This window comes from Peromyscus maniculatus, chromosome 8 (genome assembly GCF_049852395.1).
Source record: "Peromyscus maniculatus bairdii isolate BWxNUB_F1_BW_parent chromosome 8, HU_Pman_BW_mat_3.1, whole genome shotgun sequence".
NCBI classification, from domain to species: Eukaryota; Metazoa; Chordata; class Mammalia; order Rodentia; family Cricetidae; genus Peromyscus; species Peromyscus maniculatus.
Window position 1 is genome coordinate 92,760,867 of NC_134859.1, and position 21,021 is coordinate 92,781,887.

At 41.3% G+C, this 21,021-nt stretch overlaps 1 protein-coding gene across 14 annotated transcripts in view; it reads left to right on the forward strand.

The window, feature by feature from the left end:
- Positions 1 to 1,173: 1,173 nt before the first annotated feature.
- Tanc2 (tetratricopeptide repeat, ankyrin repeat and coiled-coil containing 2) overlaps positions 1,174 to 21,021 on the forward strand; it is a 338,567-nt gene continuing 318,719 nt past the window's right edge. For 3 of the 14 annotated variants that reach the window (XM_076577703.1, XM_076577721.1, XM_076577725.1), the window contains exon 1: positions 17,327 to 17,704. The gene's annotated coding sequence lies outside the window, so the exon portion shown is untranslated. Of the gene's footprint in view, positions 1,289 to 17,325; positions 17,705 to 17,904; positions 17,928 to 21,021 lie in introns of those variants that run through there. The other 11 variants (XM_076577707.1, XM_076577708.1, XM_076577712.1 and 8 more) reach the window with 6 other exon arrangements.

A 21,021-nucleotide genomic window follows, 5' to 3' on the forward strand; every position in this document is an offset into this window, starting at 1 on the left:
CCTGTCTCTGTCCCCAGAGCGCTGAGATTAAAGGCGTGTGCCACCAGGTCTGGCTTCAGTGTGCATTTTCTAAAAGCAGGAGGATTGTCCTACACAAACCCAGCATAGGCGGCAGAACCAGGGAAGAGATAAGGACACACAAACACACTGGTGTCTCCTGTTCAGGAATCCCCCTACACTTCAGGCTTGCCACTCCTTGTTTATAATGCCTTTCTCAGAGATGCAGGGAGGAGAGGGAGAGGCGGGAGGGAGCAGGGAGGGGGAGACCTATTCTTGCGTCCTCTGTTTCACCTGCTCTCTGCCATGTTGGAGTCCACTGTAGCCCCAGCCCTGCCAGCTGCTGCTTGCTTGGCTCTGGATGTGCCAGCAGTCCGTGTTTGCTGCTGACCCTTCAGGCCTTGGCCCGTATCGGTTCACAAGGAAGTGCAAGTCACTTTATTTTGAATGGTGTGCTTGCTGTAGAAGATAATTTTTTTTAAATGAAGAACTAATTGTCCCAACACCCACTGTCAGCTATTTGACATGCTTTCACTCATGTCTGCAAACAATGATCTAATCTCTTTCATTAATTTATTTTTCTATTTGAGAGCCAACACCTCATCTTACTATGACTCTAAAGTATGTTTTCCTTTTGTTTTGTGTTTTGAGACAGAATCTGGCTTTGTGACCTAGGCAGGCCTCAAACTCAGATTCTCCTGCCTCAACCTCCTGAGTGTTGGGATTATAGGCATACACCACTACCTCTGGCTTATAAAATATTTTCCTATCTGGTAGGAAGAGACCCAGCATTATACTTTTAAAAAATATACTTAGCTGGGTGTGACAATTCATACCCGTAATCCCAGCTTTGGAAGGTTGAGGCAAGAGGATGTCTGTTTGAGGTGCTAAGTAGTGAGACCCTGTCAATACATAATAAATAAACAAATATCATAATCATTCTGAAGTATACACTTTTCCAGATTGTTAAAGTTTTTGTCAACTTGACACAAAACTACACATGCCCGGGAAAGGGGCATCTCAATTGAGGAATTGCCGCCATCAGATTAACCTGTGGGAATTTGCAGGGCATGTTCCTGATTAATGATTGATCTAGGTGAGTACAGCCCTCTGTGGGTGGTGCCACCATCTCTGGGCACTTGGGCCTGGATTGTATAAGAAAGGTAGCTGAGCAAGCCATGAAGAGCAAGACAATGTGCAGCACTCCTCCATGGCCTCTGTTTCAGTTCCTGCGTTCAGGTTCCTGCCTGGAGTTTCTGCCTTGTCTTCCATCAGTGACAGACTACAAGCTGTAAGTCAAATCTTTCTTCTGCAAGTTGCTTTTGTCCAGTGTTTGTCACAGCAACAGAGAAACAAAGCAGGACACAGATGAATTTTAGAATTAGTATGCCAACTTCATTAGTAACCTACTGTAATTTTGATTATTAACTACATTATGTTTGACAAATGTTTGCATAAAATAGCATCTTTACAATGCTGAGTCTCCCATAAGGGGTCATGATATAACTTTTCATTTTTTTCAGGTTTTGAAAATGTCTTCTGGTAAATATATTTCTTGGTGTGTGTGTGTTGCACATATAGTTTGTTCCTAGGTTTAAAGTCTGGTTTTGTGGCTATTGCTCGGAGGAGCTTTCCATCCTAAATTTTTGTACCTAGTTACAATTATACTGCATAAATAATTCCCAGACTTATTCTTAACATAATTTTAGATCATATAAATAGCCTAATAAAGTATAATTGTATAATTATATAATTATTCATCAAACATTTATGTATGATGCTATTTTTTAATGTTGGTTAATAAATTAGATTGCTTCCAATTTAAAAAATTCCAGAAGCCGGGCGTGGTGGCGCACGCCTTTAATCCCAGCACTCGGGAGGCAGAGGCAGGCGGATCTTTGTGAGTTCGAGGCCAGCCTGGGCTACCAAGTGAGCTCCAGGAAAGGCGCAAAGCTACACAGAGAAACCCTGTCTCGAAAAACCAAAAAAAAAAAAATAAAAAAAAAAAATAAAAAATAAAAAATTCCAGAAACTAGTGTAGTGTTCACCTTTGTCTATATATCTTTATTCTATATACACATATCTCTGTTCTATATTATCCTTCAAAATGTATGTGACATTTATCTGTCTCATCCTATAGATAACATAAAATTAAGATAAGTTGAAAATATCTTTTTTTTAAAGTAGTAGCAGTCTTACTATGTGGCCATGGTAGCTTCTTATTGAGAATAATTGGGACTTCACAGCCTGCCTGCTGTGCCAACAGAATTGAAATGTTTAGTGCTTTGCTTACACTTATAAACTGGTCTTTTGTTCCTTCTATCTCTTAGCTGCTTTTTGGACATGATAAGAAAGTAATAAAAAGAAGATAAACACACAGCAGTGTCATAACATAGGCTGACACAACCAGGCCCTTCACTGGGAATAGAAACAGTCAAGAAGGAACAAGGACCATTATCCCCTCAAAAGCTCCAACTTCTAACCTGGGGTGCCTACTTTGTGACCTTGATTTGTACATCTTACCTCTCTGCCTTTCTTGATGTCATATGAAACATCTCACACCTTCACCTTTTTATTATGTGCTTTATGGAATGACTTACAAGACATTGCATGTTGCCTAATTCAGGAAGTGTCTTTGTGTGGAATGCAAATTAACTTTCTTGATTACTCATGGTTAATATAGGCATCAATTTTCAAAATTTCTCCCCCAAGGCCTTTTGACCATTAAATGGATGTTTCTGCAGTTTCTGATTTCCATCCTGTCTGCAGGCATCCAGCTTGCTCTTTTGACTGCTATCTGCTGGCCTGCTGGGAGAGTTTCTCTTCCTTCTTCTTGTTTACTTTTTCAAGGGTTTGGAAACCAGATTGACAAAGCCTTTAAAATTGAATCCAGTAAAAATTAATAGCCTCTGAGAAAGCTTTGGTGCGTGTCTAGAAGTGATGGACATGATCTTTGAGGCATGGACTATTTCCAGAGATGGAGGTCTTTTTTCATCTCCTGTATTCCCTCGAGTCTTTGCTGTGCTCCAGACAGACATTGCCAGGTGGCCAAGTTCCACATAAGTGAAGTTTCATTACAATTATTAGGTTGGTAACATAATATTAAAATGCTCCTTTCCCTTTTCCTCGACTGCCTCCTGATTTGTTCTCTTCCCATCACAATGTGCGTCACAGTCTGGACCAAACCTAGAAAAAACTGCTCTTTTGGTTTCAGATGACTTGGATAAAGCTCAATCAACATCTTCTTTTCCTTACTCCCATCTCATCTACATGTTATTTTAACAAAACATCTGTATTTTACATCTATCAGATGCAAATTTCCTGTTTAAAATTTCACTTTCACCCAAAGCCCTAGTTGCTTAACCATTAAGTATATTTGATAGTACGAAAGGAAACAAAGGCAATTTACACAACTCTGTGTATTCCTGCTCCACTTTGGTTCTTGCCTCATTGATCTCTGGTACTAAACCATGGCTATGTTACCTTTCACTGCAATGACTGATCACTTTTGCTGACTGTCCCCTAGTACTTATTACCTGCTGTTTAAATACTATGGACTCTAAGTGCAGGGGTAGGCCAGATTCATTAAAACACATGCAACTATTGGAGAACCAACTCAAAGTTCATTTCACTAGTGGTGCATTAATATCATTCTCTTTTTATCTGAGTGTAATAAGCACCCATAATAACAACAGTGTTATCATTTCTTTAGAATGCTGCCCTTAAGAAAAAGGTGGCATTTATGAACAGAAAACACCTGATTATTGTCAATGTTTATGTCTCCATTTTTAGAGCAACTAAAACTTTTACACTATTTAATGTCATTCCTCAGCCATTTTGAATTGTGGCAACTATGTATCTGCTGATGACTAACTATCTTCAAGCTACTCAAGGTGATACACACCTATAATCCTAACCCTCAGGAGGAAGCACAGGAGGATTTTGAGTTCAAGGCCACTCTGTAGTACACAGTGAGCTTGAGGCCACTCTGAGTTACACAGTGAGATTGTTTAAAAAAAAAAACTAACAGCAACTGAAATTAGATAGGAAATAAACTAAGTTTCTACCTAAAGGATATTCCAAATGAGGCTTTATCCTTCCTGTTTTACTAGTCCAATTATCATTTATGGAGTGAGCACTATCAAGATTTATACCTTCTAACTGGAGAGAAGCAAGGAGTCAGCTCAGTACCAAGCACAGGGATGTATTTTCTGTCTGTTGCTTCTCTGCTTTGCTGATGTTCTTTTCTCCCAAATAAACAAGTTCCTAGCGATGCAATCTACAACACACATCTTATTTTTGCTTGTAAGTTAGTTTATTTTCACAGTTTCAAGTTGTCAAAAGTTGAAATGACATGCTGGTAAAGTAAAGGTTCTTTGAAGGGAGGTTGGCTCAAAGGTTAGCTTGAGCCACAATCTTGTCCTTTACAAGCCTGAAATTCCTGCCTGTCCATGATTTAGAGTTGATTGGACTCAGGGAGGGTGATTTAGTATTAACTGAAATAATGATAAATTATTTTTATTTTCCAAAAGCCTAATTTATTAATTTGACAGTGGAAAATATTACTAATACATGGGCTAGAACATTTGTGATGTAATAAATGTTTTTTTCCCATTCTATCCCTATTTTTTATCTATTTGATTATTTGAAGTAGATGAAACTCAATGTGAAATTTAGTCCACATCATAAGATATTAAGAGTTAGTACCAGGTAAGATGCGATATGGCTCTGTCCTCATAGATGAATTGATCCATTCATGTGATTAATGGACTACTAGATTATTTGGAGAGTGAGTCTACTACAAATGTCAGCTTGGCTAGGTCACATGCCAAAAAAAAAAAAAGGCTATCACCAGATATGGTTCAGAGCCTGGACCAAACAAAACTCTTTTATTTATTTATTTATTTATTTATTTGTTTGTTTGTTTGTTTGTTTTTCGAGACAGGTTTTCTCTGTGTAGTTTTGGTGCCTGTTTTGAATCTCACTCTGTAGACCAGGCTGGCCTTGAACTCACAGAGATCTGCCTGGCTCTGCCTCCCGAGTGCTGGGATTAAAGGTGTGAGACACCGCCACCCACCAAAATGAAACTCTTATGACTTATCCTGCTGTGGGATGATCTTTCTGTATGCTTTGAATATGGGTTGCTACCATTGGTTAATAAAGAAGCTGTTCTGGTCTATAGCCAGACAGGTTATAGCCAGGCAGGAAATCCAAGGAAAGATATGGAAAGAAGAAGGGCAGATTTGGAGGAGACACCATCCAGCCATCCAAGGAACAGATGCCAACAGACCAGTAACGCCAAGGCCATGTGCCAAAACATAGATGAATAGAAATGGGTTAAGATGTAATAGCTAGCTAGCAAGAAGCCTGAGCCATAGACCAAACAGTTTGTAATTAATATTAAGCCTCTGACTGGCTATTTGGGTACCAGGGAGTGGGAAAGATTTATCTGGCTACATTTGGTGCCCACCATTGGGCACTGATCCAAATAGACCTGAGAAAGCTTAAAAAAGATTCTGAACACACAGAAACGGAGCCACACCGGGTTTCCTAGTCTCACAGTCTCATGCCAGCAGCAGCGCAGAGATGTATTTCCTGACAGCTGCCTTTGCGATGGAGTTGGCCGCCAGCCACCATGAACTCAGCGGTGTGGCGGATTTCGGCAGTCTCTCCCATAGACTGGTGCAGAGAGGCTTCTCCCAGCCACTGCCTCCGGGCCTGGGAGCACAGCCTCGGGCTTAAAAACACAGCTCCATGCTACTTAAACTGCTTCCCAGAATTGGGGAGGTGAGTGTGACTCATTGGTACCTGTACCATGTTGAAAAGCTGAGCAGGGTCAGCAGCCAAAGCCACACTTGTGTCCTAGCCATGCAGCTTAGTTTAAAAACCCTGCTGGTCAGAAAAGGATTAAAGATACACAATAAAACAAATTCAGATGGGAAAAAAAACCCTCTCAATGGGTTACACTGTGTTTAAAATTATACATAGGCTTGGGAGAAAAAAAAAAGAAAAAGGATAAAGAAATTCCTTAAAAAAAGAAATAAAATTTTAAAAAAGCCATGTAAAGTTGGAAAATACACAGAGAGTCTGGATACCATATGTTATTATGCTTTGGGATTTTTAACTGCAGAGAGTTTGATATTAGGGGCTGCTAAATTAAACATACATATATATATATATCTTAAAGGTATCTTGACTTCAAAATTTCGATCTAAGGATATGTTGCTTTGGAAAAGAGGTTCTGCTTTTGTCTCCACAGAAGATGAGAAGCTGTGGATTCCTTCCAGGTGAATATGGTTCCATCAAGGAAGACCCCCTGAGAAATCTCCAGATGATCCAACATCCAGAACAGCTTCAAGTAGGCTGTGAGGCTGAGATGATGCAGCCTCACAGGCTACTCCAGTCAGGACTTGACCATAATCCTAAATTTTCTCAGGATCCCCATAAGATTGCCAATGCCCCCAATCAGCAAGAAATAGCCTAGAAAACTATGCCCACATTCCCAAAAAATGGATTATGGATGTTTGTCTTTATTTAGAGGGTTTAGTTACAAATTGTTATTGGTCATAGTCAATCTCTTTCTAAAAGAAGAAAGGGGAATATGATATATAAATGATAGGGAAAAAAGGGTAGACTATTGAATCTAATCCAAAAAACTATTAATCTTACATATTTTATATTACTATGAATTTTGGTTTTTTTAATACAAATTTAAGATCAATTTTGTTATACTGTATATATATTTCTACTCTTGTTTAAGGTTTTATATTTATGTAACTCATTTAAAATTATAATGTATCATTAAGAAACATAGATTAATAGTCATCTATGATAATCAAACTTATAGTCATGTTAGTTTTCTAGGTATACAAAGATATATTTCAATTAGGTAGATAATCTTCAAATGCTTCAAAGATCTATAGAATATGGCATTTAAAATGTTTTAAGAACTTAGACTTTTCTGGACAGTTAGATATATTTACACCTGGCAGCACCAATTACTTCAAAGAGGATGATAGGCATCAAAGAAATGTGTTATGGAGCTTGCTTACAATGTTGAAAAGGCTAGCCATTTGGGTAAGAAACTACTCTTGCCTGAACTACTTGACAATATGCTATATAAACTGGATATGCAGGACCCACAGGAAAATGATGGCTGAATTTGCCAAAACAAGGTGGGACAGTCCTTCAGGGTTCCTGCTTCATGAAAGAAACTGCCAGGCATTCTATAAGACACAAAGGAAAATGACTGACAAACTGCCAATGTAGGTAGGACAGTTTCAAAGTTCCTGCTTCAGTTAAAAAGTCTGCCAGAGACTCTAAGCCTATAGGCTGAAGATGGATGCACCAATGTTATGAAAGAACTTTGGGTGACTGGTGATTGTCCAGATAGCTAGATGTCTCTGTCATTTCTAGAATTTTGGAAGCTGCTTGCAATGCACTTCCTGTTTACTCAGATAATATTATATCCTTCTGGAGTCTTTGATAGAGTGGAAGACTAGATAATTATAATTATAGTTTTCTTTAGTTATGATAAAAGGTAAATTAGATATAAAACTTCAGTCTCGCTGGTCAGTGGTGGCGCATGCCTTTAATCCCAGCACTTGGGAGGAAGAGCCAGGCAGATCTCTGTGAGTTCAAGGCCAGTCTGGTCTACAGAGCGAGATCCAGGACAGGCACAAAAACAAACAGAGAAACCCTGTTTCAAAAAAACAAAAAAAAACTTTAGTCTCACAAAGATAGGATAGATGATAAAATATTTTCTTTAATTTTATGAAATACAAAGACTAGATATTGTAACTGAAATTCTTGCTTGATAACTGTTTTGTTATATGTAATTTTACTATGCTAAAATGAAAACCTTCCTTTTTTATTAGACAGAAAAGGGGAAGTGCTGTGGGATGGCTTTCTGTATTCTGTGAATATATGTTGCTACCATTGGTGAATAATGAAGCTGCTCTGGCCTATGGCAAGACAGGTTATAGACAATCAGGAAGTCCAAGGAAAGATACAGAAAGAAGAAGGGCAAAGTCAAGGCATACGCCATCCAGCCACCTAAGGAACAAGATGCCAACAGACTAATAATGCCATGGCCATGTGGCAAAATATAGATTAATAGAAATGGGTTAACTTAAGGTGTAATAGCTAGCTAGCAAGAAGCCTGAGCCATAGACCAAACAGAATGTAATTAATATTAAGCCTCTTACTGATTATTTGGGTACTAGCAGGAGAGAAAGATTTATCTGGCTAGATTACCCAGTGTGTGATATTGTATGATAAGCAACAGAAACTAAACTATGATAGATATTAACCTATATTAGACAGATGTATGGAACATTACATTAGGGACATGCCTACCTCAGGACCTGGTAGGTTGAGTCCAAAGTCCAGTGCATCCCCTTCCCCTCTTAGAAGTGATGAATTCAGTCTGCAAATGGTTTAGGGTTAGCTAATCCCCCTTATTTTGATAAATTAATTCTTAGGATGAACAGTATTCTCTACCAATTGTAGTGAAAACCTTCTAGTTTCTATTCAATTATTCTAGATCAGCATTTAAATTAAGACTTTATTAGTATGGGACTCAGGGCAGGCTACACAAAGCCTCAGTGTTTTCATCTAAAAAAATGGGAATAATAATTCTAATCTCTACAGTTTTATGAAGATTACATTAAACAATGTACTTTACGCCTATAACACTGAATGACAACACTTTGGAAACTTGGTTATAAGCCAGGTTTTTTTTTTTTTTACATTTACTAATTTAATCCTGATATCAATACAATAAAATAGGGTTTTCCCCATGATTCTTAAAGAAATGATTTTTATTTTGTTTATTATCATTGGGGAGAGGGAGAGCGAGCATGTGAATGAGCATGTGTGGACACATAACTTCGTGCAATTTATTCTCTTCTTTCACCTTCACACAGTGTGGTGGGTAGTTTGAAGGAAAATGACCCCCAAAGAGAGTGGCACTATTTGGAGATGTTGCCTTGTTGGAGGAAGTGTGTCACTGTGGAGGTGGGCTTTGAGGTCTATATATGCTCAAGCCATGGCCAGTGTCTCAGTTCACTTCCTGATGCCAGCATATCAAGATATAAAACTTTCAGCTCCTTCTTCAGCACCATGTCTGCCTGCATGCTGCCATGTCCTCCCATGATGATAATAAACTGAACCTCTGCACTGTAAGCCACCCTGTTAAATGTTTTCTTTTATAAGAGTTGCATGGTCATGGTGTCTCTTCACAGCAATAGAAACCCTAAGACAGAAGTTGGTCCCAGGGACTGGGGTATTGCTGTGATAGGCCTGATCATGCTTTTGTTTGAAGGAATATGGACCTTGGTGCTGTGGATTAGAAAAGTAGTTGATCACTTTAAGTGCTGCTTAATGGGCCATGGAAGGAGCCCATTAAGGAGCATGAAAGACAGCGGTGCTAAGTGTGATTTGAACTGTGGGTTCCCCGATCAAAAGGTTTCAGAGGAGAAGAATGTTAGTATGTGGCCTAATAACTGTTCTTGTGATATTTTGGTGAAGAATGTGGCTGCTTTTGCCCTCCTCTGAAAAGTCTGTCTGAGGCTAAAGTGAAGAGTTTTGGATCAATTCCATTAGCAGAGGAAATCTCAAAACAGCCTAGTATAGACTGTCGTGTGATTATTAGTGGCAACTCTAATGAAGATTTATAATGAAAAGGAGCAAGGGAGCAAGAAAACAAACAAGATGTAGAACAATTTGAGGAGAAAATGAGTACCAGGAAGTGGAGTGGAGTTAAGGCCTGTGTTCAAGAAGATAAACAGACTAAGAAATGGAATAGAGGGAGTGGTGACCTCAGGGCAAGATCCCACCCAGCTAAGTTTCCAACTTATGAAAAGGAATTAAAGAAAAGCTTAGAGCCAGGTGTGGTCTTGCATGCCTTTGATTCCAGCCCCTGGAAGGCAGAGGCTGGTGGATCTCTGAGTTTGAGGCCAGCCTGGTCTACAGAACAAATTCCAGAACAGCCAAACCAAGCTAAGGAAACCATGAAAACATGAAGGAAACCATGGAAAACAGAAAGCTGGTGAAGATGTAATTGAACAAGGGGGCCACAGCCTCAGTAAAAGCAGTAGAATTTGGCAGCTTTTGGCCGAATGGTTCTGGCTTTCGAGTTAAGGATTTCAGAAGAAAGGGGTTATGGAATTTGCTTCAGTGACTAAGGAAAGACACAAGCCCACACATGTGTCAGGGTTGTCCCTGAATGGAGGCCTAGAGAAGCCATTATGTGAAGCTGTGAAGTTGAAGCCTGGATTCCCTTGGAGACCTCAAGATGTTGGAGATGCCAGAGCCATGGGATACCTGCCGAGAAGAGCTGCTAGCAGGGAGTGGAACCAGCCCAAGAGAAAGAAGTGTGCTGCAGTCAACAAAGCTGAAAGGAGTTGGAGATCTGTAGAGCACTTTGACATCAGACATGAGATACAGAGTCTGGAGTTTGCCCAGCTGGTTTTTGGTCTTGCTTTGGCCCAATATTTCCTTACTATGCTCCCTTCTCTACATTTTGAAATGGTAATGTATATCCTGTGCCATTATATGTTGGACGTATGTGGTCTGCTTTTTTATTTTGATTTTACAGGGAATTACAGTTAAGAGATTGTATGAATTTCAGAAGAGACTTTGAACTTAATACTTTTAGTTTGAGACTGTTATAGACTATGAGGACTTTTGATGTTGGACTGAATGAATTTTTGCATTATGATATGGCTACAAGCCTTTGGGGACCAGGGAGTGGAATGTAATGGTTTGAAAGAAAATGGCCCCCAAACGGAGTGCCACTATTAGGAGGTGTGGCCTTGTGGAGTAGATATTGCCTTGTTGAAGAAAGTGTGTCACTGTGGAGGTGGGCTTTGAGGTCTCATATATGCTCAAGCCATGGCCAGTGTCTCAGTTCACTTCCTGATGCCAGCACATCAGGATATAAAACTCTCAGCTCCTTCTTCAGCACCATGTCTGCCTGCATGCTGCCATGTCCCACCATGATGATAATGGACTGAACCTCTGAACTGTAAGCCACCCTGTTAAATGTTTTCCTTTAAGAGTTGGCATGGAGGCAGATCTCTGTGAGTTTGAGGCCAGCCTGGGCTACAGAGTGAGCTCCAGGAAAGGTGCAAAGCTGTATAGAGAAACCCTGTCTCAAAAAAACCAAAAAAAAAAAAAAAAAAGAAAAAAAAAAAGAAAAGAAAAAGAAAAGAAAAGAAAAAGAAAGAAAAAGTTGGCATGACCATGGTGTTTATTTATACCAATAGAAACCCTAAGACAAATGGATTCTGGGGATTTAATTTGTCAGGCTTGAATGGCAAGTAACTTTACCCAGTGGGCTATCTCACCAGTCCCCCAATTTTTTATTGTAGTAAAATACACATACTGAAAACTTAGTCATAGTTTCAAAATTCCTCTTCACAAACTAGTAACCCAAGATCTAGAGATGTAGGATAACCTGCTTATGATTATATGATTTTTGAATAGGGACTTGATGGCAGTCAGTTAAGACCAGGGGCCCTCCTCTTGACTCATGCTATAGTTCCTGTCCTTGAATTCTCTTCTAAGTCCTGTGCATCGAGTGCCTGTTTCTACTTGCATGTCTTTCCAGCATGTTAAACACGGAGCCCATAGAGAGAATATCTTTAATTAAATGCTCATGTTTAACCTGTCTATTAATCAAGACTCTTAGCTAACTAGCAGAAATCTGGTTCAAATAAACCTAACCATGAAGAAATATCAATAAGGGACTGGGGTATCTATCAGATCCCAGGGACAGGAGTGAGACAGATCCAAGGACTTGGACGGGCATTAGGACATGGTCTATCTACTTCTCATTTCTGATCTGTAGATCATTCTTTTTTCCATTAGACTGTCCTCACAGGGTATGCCTGAGCATTCTGTTTCCCAGGCTCCTGCGTTAGTATTCATAGATTTTACCACTAGGGAGTGAAGATCCTTTGGATATAAAGATGAAAAATTCCAGAATGGGCTCTGATTGGCCCAGCTTGGACCAAGAGCTCTCTGGGTGTCAAGTATATGAGTGTACATTACAAATTATCGAATATATATGAGTGCATTTTCCTCTCTGAATAATGTATCAGAGTCTCATAGGAAGAGATATGTAATTAAAAGTTGTAAAGAACCACTGCAAATGCCTCAAAGCATCTAGCCTTTCTGAATCTCCTTTTTTCGTCACTGATACGCAAGTATTCTGGGCAGCTAGACTTTTCATGATGCTGTATTCAAAGTCCCTCATTGTTTTTTAGCCCATGTATCAAGTTATCCAGAAAGTTCTGTTAATTCTTCTCATGCAGTTCTCATTGGCACTGTTCCTATTTCCACTGCCATGCTCCTTGACTTTCAGGGACCATCCTCTTTAGCTTATGAACCAGCACTATCTTCTTAACCAGATTCTTATCATTTGTGCCTTCCCACTGAAATTTACCCTATGGGATGAATGTTCAAACACTACCTTTCTGTCATTCTTATGTCCAAAGATTGATGGCGGGTCCTTTTCTACATGGAAAGACCTTCTGAGGTCTGGTTCTGTCTACCTGTCCACCCTTTTAGCAACTGAGATCTCCTTATGAGTACATGCTTTGACTCAGCCACATTCACTGTTCCCCAGCCTCTTCCTTACATCTTCAGTCTGTCTATTTGTAGTTTACAGCAATGGTTCTCTTCATTTTCAAAAGCAGCTCCTTTCCAGAAAGGGCCCATTCTTGTTTGTTCTTATCCCAGTCTCTCCTCTCAACCTTTAGAGTCCCAGGGCCTGTCCTCCTCCTCCTCCTCCTCTCTTTTCCTTCTACCTCTTTTTATTTTACTGTCCTCAAGAAGTAGTCCTGTACCGCCCCTGTCAAATTTCTCTCTCTCCTTCTTGTGAAATACTACAGAACTCACTGTTTTACTTTTGGTAACACTTATTTTAGCAGACACTGTATTCATTTTTAAATGTTGTAGGCATTTTGTTTCCCAAATAGATTGTGAGGGGACAGCATACAAGACTTCCCTCACATCAATTATATATGCCTTATGGCATGTGTCACAGCTATACACATGCAGTAAGTACAAATACCTGTCAACTATTTATAAAAGTCAGTGGTAAATACATGATGGCTTGCTTATGAACATTTTACATGAATTTTTCACCTCACAAAGAAGGGATTTATTAAAACCTTTTAACTAGTAGCTCCTCTTTGTGGATATGTTTTTAACTGTTAGTCTAAAAATTATAAAATATTCATCAAAAGGCTGAGGTGGGAGTTGGTGGGGGAAATATTGAAGATACTGCATTAGAAGTCGTTGGTTGGAGATCAAAAGAAAATGAGATTTATGAGAAAAAATTAATGTATACAAGTATCTGAATCCTTTGGGGAGGGGATGTAACTCAGGAGCAATTGCTGAGTGTACAAGGTCCTAGGCTCTATTCCCAGTGCTGTAAGAAAATCAGAATACTTTCATTCCAGGATGGCTCACATTTTCCCAAAACAGTTTTTAAAATGTTTTTTTATTTACATTTTAAACAATATTCTCCTGAGGGTGAGTGATAAAGAGTGGTATTTATGTTTGGGTCCTGAGCTGGTAAGTTTTTATCAACTTGACACAAAGTAGGGTCACCTGGAAAGAGGAAATCTCCACTGAAGAATTGTCTCCATTAGACCTGTGGATGTCTGTGGTGGCATTTTCTTGCCTGTGAGCATGGGTTATGGGGACATTTTCTTGATTCATGACTGAAGTGGGAGGGCCCAGCCCACTGTGGGCAGTGCCACCCTGGGTAGGTGCTCCTGGCCTATATCTGAAAGGAAGCTTAACAAGCCAAAGAAAGTGAGCCATTAAACAATATTTTGCCATGGTCTCTGCTTCAGTTTCTGCCTCCAGGTCCCTGCTTTGAGCTCAGGTCCCTCCCGACTTCCTTCAGCGGTAGATTATGACTTTGGAGTTGTAAGATAAAATAAACCCTTTCTTCCCCAACTTGATTTTGGTCAGTGTTTTATCACAACCAATAGCAAAGCCAACGAGGACAGATTGTGGACTGTATCCATTGCTGAGTGTGCCCTGGGAAGTTCATCATTTAAACTCAGGGTCTCAGATCGAAAACTTGAGGCTACTCATCTGCTGTCAGAAGGATTACATAGGGAGGTATATTTAAGACCGTAAAGTACTTGCATGCAGTAGGCCATCAATCAATGGTAACTAGTACTGTTTATTCAAGAGAGAAAGTCCAAAGGAAAAGGTGGGCCTGGATTTATGACTTCAAGATGTCAGGAGAGGGCATGCTGGGATGAGTTATCATACAAAAGGAGGCAGGTCAAGGCCATTTGGACAGATACAGGCGGTGGCACTAGGACGGCAGGAAGGTCTAGGGCAAGTTTAGGGCACTTTGTGGATTTAGTGCAAGTCCTTCTTATGAGGTATATTGTATGTACAAATTACGTTATAGATTAAATATCATCTTAATGAGAGTGGCTTTTTAATAAGTAAAAATATCAGGAGTCTCAGAATTTTGGGTATTGATGACAGGGAAGCAAAGGAAATCTGGGAGAGGGGTTGAGGAAAGAGATGGCTTCGGTGTTGTTCTGTCTCTGCTGGGCCACTTTCTCACCTTTAGCAATCACATATTGTTTCCCTCACAAAGCCAGACTGATAGCAAACTCCCAGGCTTGCTTGTAGGACTGTGTGGGAGAGGGCTGGGTGAAGGGAAGCATATTGGACGATCAGAACAGAAACTGAGCTCATCCCAGTGGACACAGGCACTGCCCAATATAAATATAGGACCCGGAAAGGATCACTCAAAAGAAATGAGGACAGTGGTTCAGAGTTGCTTTATTGGAGCAAGAGACCGTGTGGGCCACAGCTATCAAAGCTTACCGTGCAAAAATCCAATAAAGACATCTGCTGCTAAAACTGGATGATTACAGTGCTTTTCCAATTTCCAGGAAAATGGGTTTAAAGGTTTCTATTTTGTGAATTATTATTAAACCCTGTGAAAAAGTTGCAAATAGATTTTTAAAAATCACAGACATATTATTTTTTTAAAAAATAATATTATGTTTTAAAATACGTGGATATCTCCATAAGCATAATATAACCAACTTTAGTGCTGGTAAAATTGTGTCAGGTCCATATGGCAGAATTCAATCTACCAATATTTCATGGTGCTTCACAATGAACATAATTTCTAGGTGCTGCCACCTGAACTAGTTTGAAAAGCAACATATTATACCCCTGACTGCCTTTTGTTACTTCTCAAGGGAAGGAATGTTATTAGCTTCAGCAAAACTCACAAGGCAAGGCTCAGATACAAAATAATCTTTAAAATAAATAAAAAGACTAAACGAGAATTAAGGAGGGTAAATTCAGGTGTAAGAACAATGTAATAGTCGCTATTGTTCCACGAACACTTTATTGTGTACTATGTTCTGTGCTAAATATTTCTCAACTTTTCATTTTACCTTCATAACCATTCTGTGAGGTATCATGACCCACACTAGACAGATGAAGAAAAGAAGGTTCAAGACTTGCTTAAGCTTGTGTACCAGGGTAAGAGGTGGGTGACACTGATCAAACCTGTTTTCTGTGATCCCCAAGATAATGACATTGTCATGTTTCACTGTAAAACTGTGTTGAAATGTAATGTTTCTTTGTGTGTTAAAACAGGTTACTTTTTAAGTGTGTTGCACCTTGTGACCATTTTCAGCAATCTAGACTATTCCCCCCTTGTGCCCCCTCACCCACCTACAATGGAAGTAATCAGTACCCTGCTTCTATCACAATAGGTAGATGGGTTTTAGTTAGACTGAACTCACTTTTGGAATTAGAACCAAGAGTCCATATGTCAGTTTTTCAACCTTGCCATGCTAACCATAGTCAATGCTAGTCTTACCTCAGAATTATCAAGTGTTCACTGTAAGGGCTGGTTTTTGGACATGACTTCATATTCACTTTTTTGTGTTGTTTTGAAATTAATAATTTAAAAAAAATCAAAGAAATTACACAGCAAAATGCTTTGGGATGGGGGTAGATTCAAACGGACTGTTATCAGACTAACCAACCAACCAATCAACCAACCTCTTTCCCTTCCAAACTGCATAGACACAGCACCTTTGATTGATGTAATTTGTGAATCAATTTCCAGTCATGGCATTTCATTAGGAGGCAGACTAAAAAGTCATCTCAGTTAATGGAATGGAAGTCCACCCAAGCAAAATATGCAACGATGATAGCTCTGTAACATCTTGCAGCACATGGAAAAATTTTACTCCAAGAATCTTGCAAAGTTGAACGGCTGTTTCGTGGTTTGAGGGAAAGGAAGCAAGGGGAAGAAAAATCTAGGTGGAGAGTTTTTTGGGGAAATATGACCTAATATCCTTCAATAGGGTCTTAATGGGATGAGTTTGCATGCTTTGCTGGCTGCCTTAAAATCACATTAACTCTTATTCAAGCTGGTAATGACCAAGGCAGAATTGCAACTTTACTTAAGTCTAGCAAGCTAAGGTTGGCGAATCATCAGTGATTATTCTAGATGTCAGTTTTCTTTCTCCGTTATCCCTTACGCCCCCACCCCCCACCCCAAGCCATTGTTTTTCTTCCCATTCCTATTCTAATCTCCACCATAGGCAACTGTGGCATCTTGAAAGCAGTCTACATATTGCAATCGAGCATCAGGAGAGGAATAACTGACACTTGTTGGCTTCGCCGACTTTGAGTGACACGTTCGCCTGTGGTGACCCAAGTGGGGGGCAGTCTAGAGGAACGTTCATGCCATCAAAGCAGGAGGAAAGGCCCCCAGAAGTGGGCGCACGTGACAGCAGCAGCCACCTCGAGAGTGACATCATCCCGGGGGCGGAGCCAAACCCTGTAGGGCCTTGTCAGCTATTGAGCTTCCTCCCCTCTTCCTCCCCAAATGCCTTCGACCCCACCAGCCCAAGCCCTCTGAGGAGACCCGAAATGCCTACACGTCCTGCGGCGCCAGGGCCCCCCGTGTCAGCGCGGCGCGGGGTTTCACCTCCCCCGGCTCCCGCCACGGCTCCCCGCCCCCAGGCCGTGGAGGGGCAGGGGGCGGGGGCGCGCGCGCCCCACCACGCACGCGCCCCCACGCACGCGCTCTCCCTCCGCGCTCGCGCTCCTCCCCAGCTCGGCCCGGAGGGGGCGGGGCTGCGGGCGGCCTCCGAGGGTGCGACGCCCCCGGCGCGGCGGCGGCGCTAGAGAGCGGCCGGCCGGGCGCGGGTTGCTGGGCGCGCGCTGCTCCGGCGGGGCCCGGTGGCCACAGCCGCCTCGCGCCAGCCGCCCGCCCGCCCGCCCGCCCAGGCGCGGCCAGCTGCGAGCGCCGTTAGCGCGGGGCCCCAGGCGAAAGGCGTCGCGCTCCCTCCGCCGCCCTGCGCGCCTCCTCGGGCGGCCCCGCCCCCGTTCCCATCCCCCTCGCGCTCACCTCCGGGCTGTGCCGAGCGCGAGGCGGAGCGAGGCGCCCGCCGCCGCCGCCGCCGCCGCCACCGCCGCGGTGCTGAGGGGCGAGTCTGCCCCCCGCGCCGCCGCTGACAGGAGGACCGCCGCGGGCTGCCAGTGCTCGCCGGCCGCGAGGCCCCGCCGAGCCCGACCGAGGCGCGGATCCTCCGCGGCGCGTCCGCGGGCGGCGCGGTCCTCACCGGAGACCACGGGCACGCGGGCTTGACCCCGAGGTGCGCCGCGCCCCTCAGAGCGGCAGGTAAGGACCGGGGGGGGGGGGGGGAGCAGGGAGGAAGGGTCGGTGAGGGTGAGGTGACAGGGGCGTTCGCTTGCGACGCCTCCGTTGCGGGGGTTGGGGCGGGGGCGAGCCGGGTTGAAGTGCCTCCGGTGTGGAAGACGTGAGGAAGGCAGGCTGCCTCCGAAGGTGGGACCGAGGGCGGCTTCGGAGGGCTCCGGGGTTCGGCCACTTGGCTGTCACCGAGGTTAGTCTTGATATTTGGTACCTGGAGAGAGTCTTTGGATGACGGGGACCGGGATGAGATGCGGGGCAGATTGCTAAACGTGGCAGGGAATGCGGTGCAGAACGAGTTGCAAAATGTGTCCCTGAATGCAGCATAGAAGTAGTTGTGAAATGTGCCAGGTAAAGGCTCGGGATGGGCTGGCCTCCGTGGCGTAGACATGCACGGTAGAAGTGTTATTAGGAATATTAATAATTCCTTTGGGGAAGGAGGTGTAGTATAATAAAAGACTAATAGGGCTCTTTGCTACATATTCTGTCATAGGAAATCAAGAGGAGCTGTGATAAGCAATTTTTTTTTGATATAGTACCCACGTGAAAGCAAAAAAAAAAAAAAAAAAAAAGGCAGATTGTCTGGTTGTGAGGTGGGAAAGAAAAAATACAGGAGCCAAAAATCATTTCAGGTTTTGTCATCAGCATGTAGAGCTTGATGATTGTAGCCTGTCTTTCTGTTCCAGGTGTGGAATGTTTAAAATGTTTCTCATAAAACATAAACAATGATAATTAGCACTAGGAAGAAGATTGGACGTTTTTCACTCTCTCTTCTGCTCCTCTTTAGGGAAACAAACAAAAAAACCCCACAAACAATAAGACAAACCAACCAACCATCCTGACCATAATTGTGTGTTCAAGATCATTAGCCAAAGGGAACTATTTTTCATCTGTGTCCCTGCCTTGGCTTTTACACAGGTGAAAATAAGTGGAACAAGGAAAACAAAACAATACAGTGAACAAAAGGGATAAATTTTCAGGCATTTTAAGGGTTGGAGCCGAAAGCGATGTCAATGGTAAATTGCAGAGACTGGCAATAGTGAAATATTCTGGTATGTTCTAGCTGTTGGGATGGGATGGTGAGATAAGATAAAAACAGAATACATTAAATTGGCATAAAAAGCAACAACTTGGATACTGTAGATGTAGTGTTCCTTGTAGCATTTGCCAGGTAAATTGTCTTAGGAATGTGAGCACAAGACAGAAACAAATGAAACAAATATTCCTTTTCTCTCTTTCTCGATCCCTCCACCTCCATCTTTCTCTCTAAATGTGTGTGTGTGAGTGTGTGTGTGCGTTTGTGTGTGTATCTACATGCTGCAAAACATTGTGACTTCCATTTAAGAACATCTGTTTTGAGAGAATTGTCAGAACATACTGGAATTTCAAAAGTAACAAAAGATGGCTAGATGAGCTATGTGATATAACATGTATATACACCGGGTGTCTATGTTACTAAAACAAAAGCAGAAATACCTGATGTGTTCCCTAGGTTGCATTTAATTATTGATGAAATTTAACGTGTTATGTTGAATTCTTATAAATTGAATTACCTGGTTGAATATCGTTCTTACTATAGTAATTTGCCAGATAATACAAAAATTCATGCTGATTGGCTTCGCCCTGGTTCCAGGATCATTTATTATTATCATTTCCTTCAAAAACAAAATTGGATTTTCCTTGATTTATTTGAACTTTAGTCTTTTCTGTAGATATTTCCTTTACCTCGAGGTTCTGTTGAAGCTAAAGAGAGAAGAGGGCCAGAAGAGAATAAAGAGCAGTTCTGTTGGGTCTTCCTGTTTTGTTCTGACTGTAAGCCATATGTACTGCCACCCCCTACTGTCTGGAAGAAGAGGTGTTGCAGAGCCTGTTCTTTTCTTGTTATCACTGCCCCCTTGTGTAAGGGAAGAAATTGATAGCTGGCTGCACTTGGGGAAACAATCTTCAGATTGTTCTATATCATTAGAGTGGTTGTGTAGATTTATTAATCACTTGTTTACTTTAGAGTGCAGAGCTAGAAACATAGATCTAAGATTTGATGTTCCTGTTAAATAGTATCTGATATTAGTCAATTCAGATTGCTAAGAATGTTTACACTTATGTTCAGGAACATGGTATTCTGTTACTTCTAAGAGTAATTGTATATATTTATGTAGCACACACTTTGTGCCAATCTTGTACATTGTTTATACTGTTACAAAATCCTATGAGATATATATTGTTATTTCCATTTTACCCATGAGAAGTGGAAAACAGATCAATTTGCCAAAGATAATGTAGCTGAGATGTGGAAACACTGTTTCAGTTTAGAAACTCTGGCTCCAGACTCTGTTTTTCATCAGTATACTATTTTGTCTTTGCACATTAGTATTGACAAGGCATACTATGCTTAAAATGCACATGTCCATCATAGAGCAAATACTATTAGATGTGGATAAACCTGCCTACACATATGCAAAGAGTAGTTATAGTAGAACATTTCTCTTAGGAATTTGTTTTTAAATTTGCTTTATGTGATTACAAGCAGTAAGTACTATTACTCAGGACTTTTCATGTGATCAAAAATATTTATAGTAGTGTTTGCTTTGAGGGGGATCTTTAGAAATAAAAAGTTACTTTCAGGTAGTTTGATAAACACACACACACACACACACACATGCATATGCACACGCACATGTGCGTGCGCATGCCATGTTTCTTTAAAAGTACCAGTAAAGCTTTATTGCTATTTTTTTTTTTTTTTTTTTTTTTGGTTTTTCGAGACAGGGTTTCTCTGTGTAGCTTTGCGCCTTTCCTGGAGCTCACTTGGTAGCCCAGGCTGGCCTCGAACTCACAGAGATCCGCCTGGCTCTGCCTCCCGAGTGCTGGGATTAAAGGCGTGCGCCACCAACGCCCGGCTACTTTATTGCTATTTTTATTTGGAAAATCAAGAAGAAATTATTATTTTCCCTCCATATTCACATTTTATGATCTCTGTTTATTTAAAAATATGATTAGCAAAAATGGATTAGATCTTTATGAATAATCAACTCTTCCAAACAAATGTTTGATCCGAATATTCTTAACACTTAAACCATTATTTTGTAGATGTTGATTACATATGAAATATTTACAAAAATAAATAAAGTACAAAGAATAACAGTGTAGTCCATGTTCCTCATACACTTGCACTTGTTTTAGGAAGTGGACTATTGCCTCTCACAATTGTGATAATTATTTTCTTCTCTTTGCCAACCTGTTTCTGTCATTCTTTTCACAGAATTTCTTCTGATTATATTATGAATCAT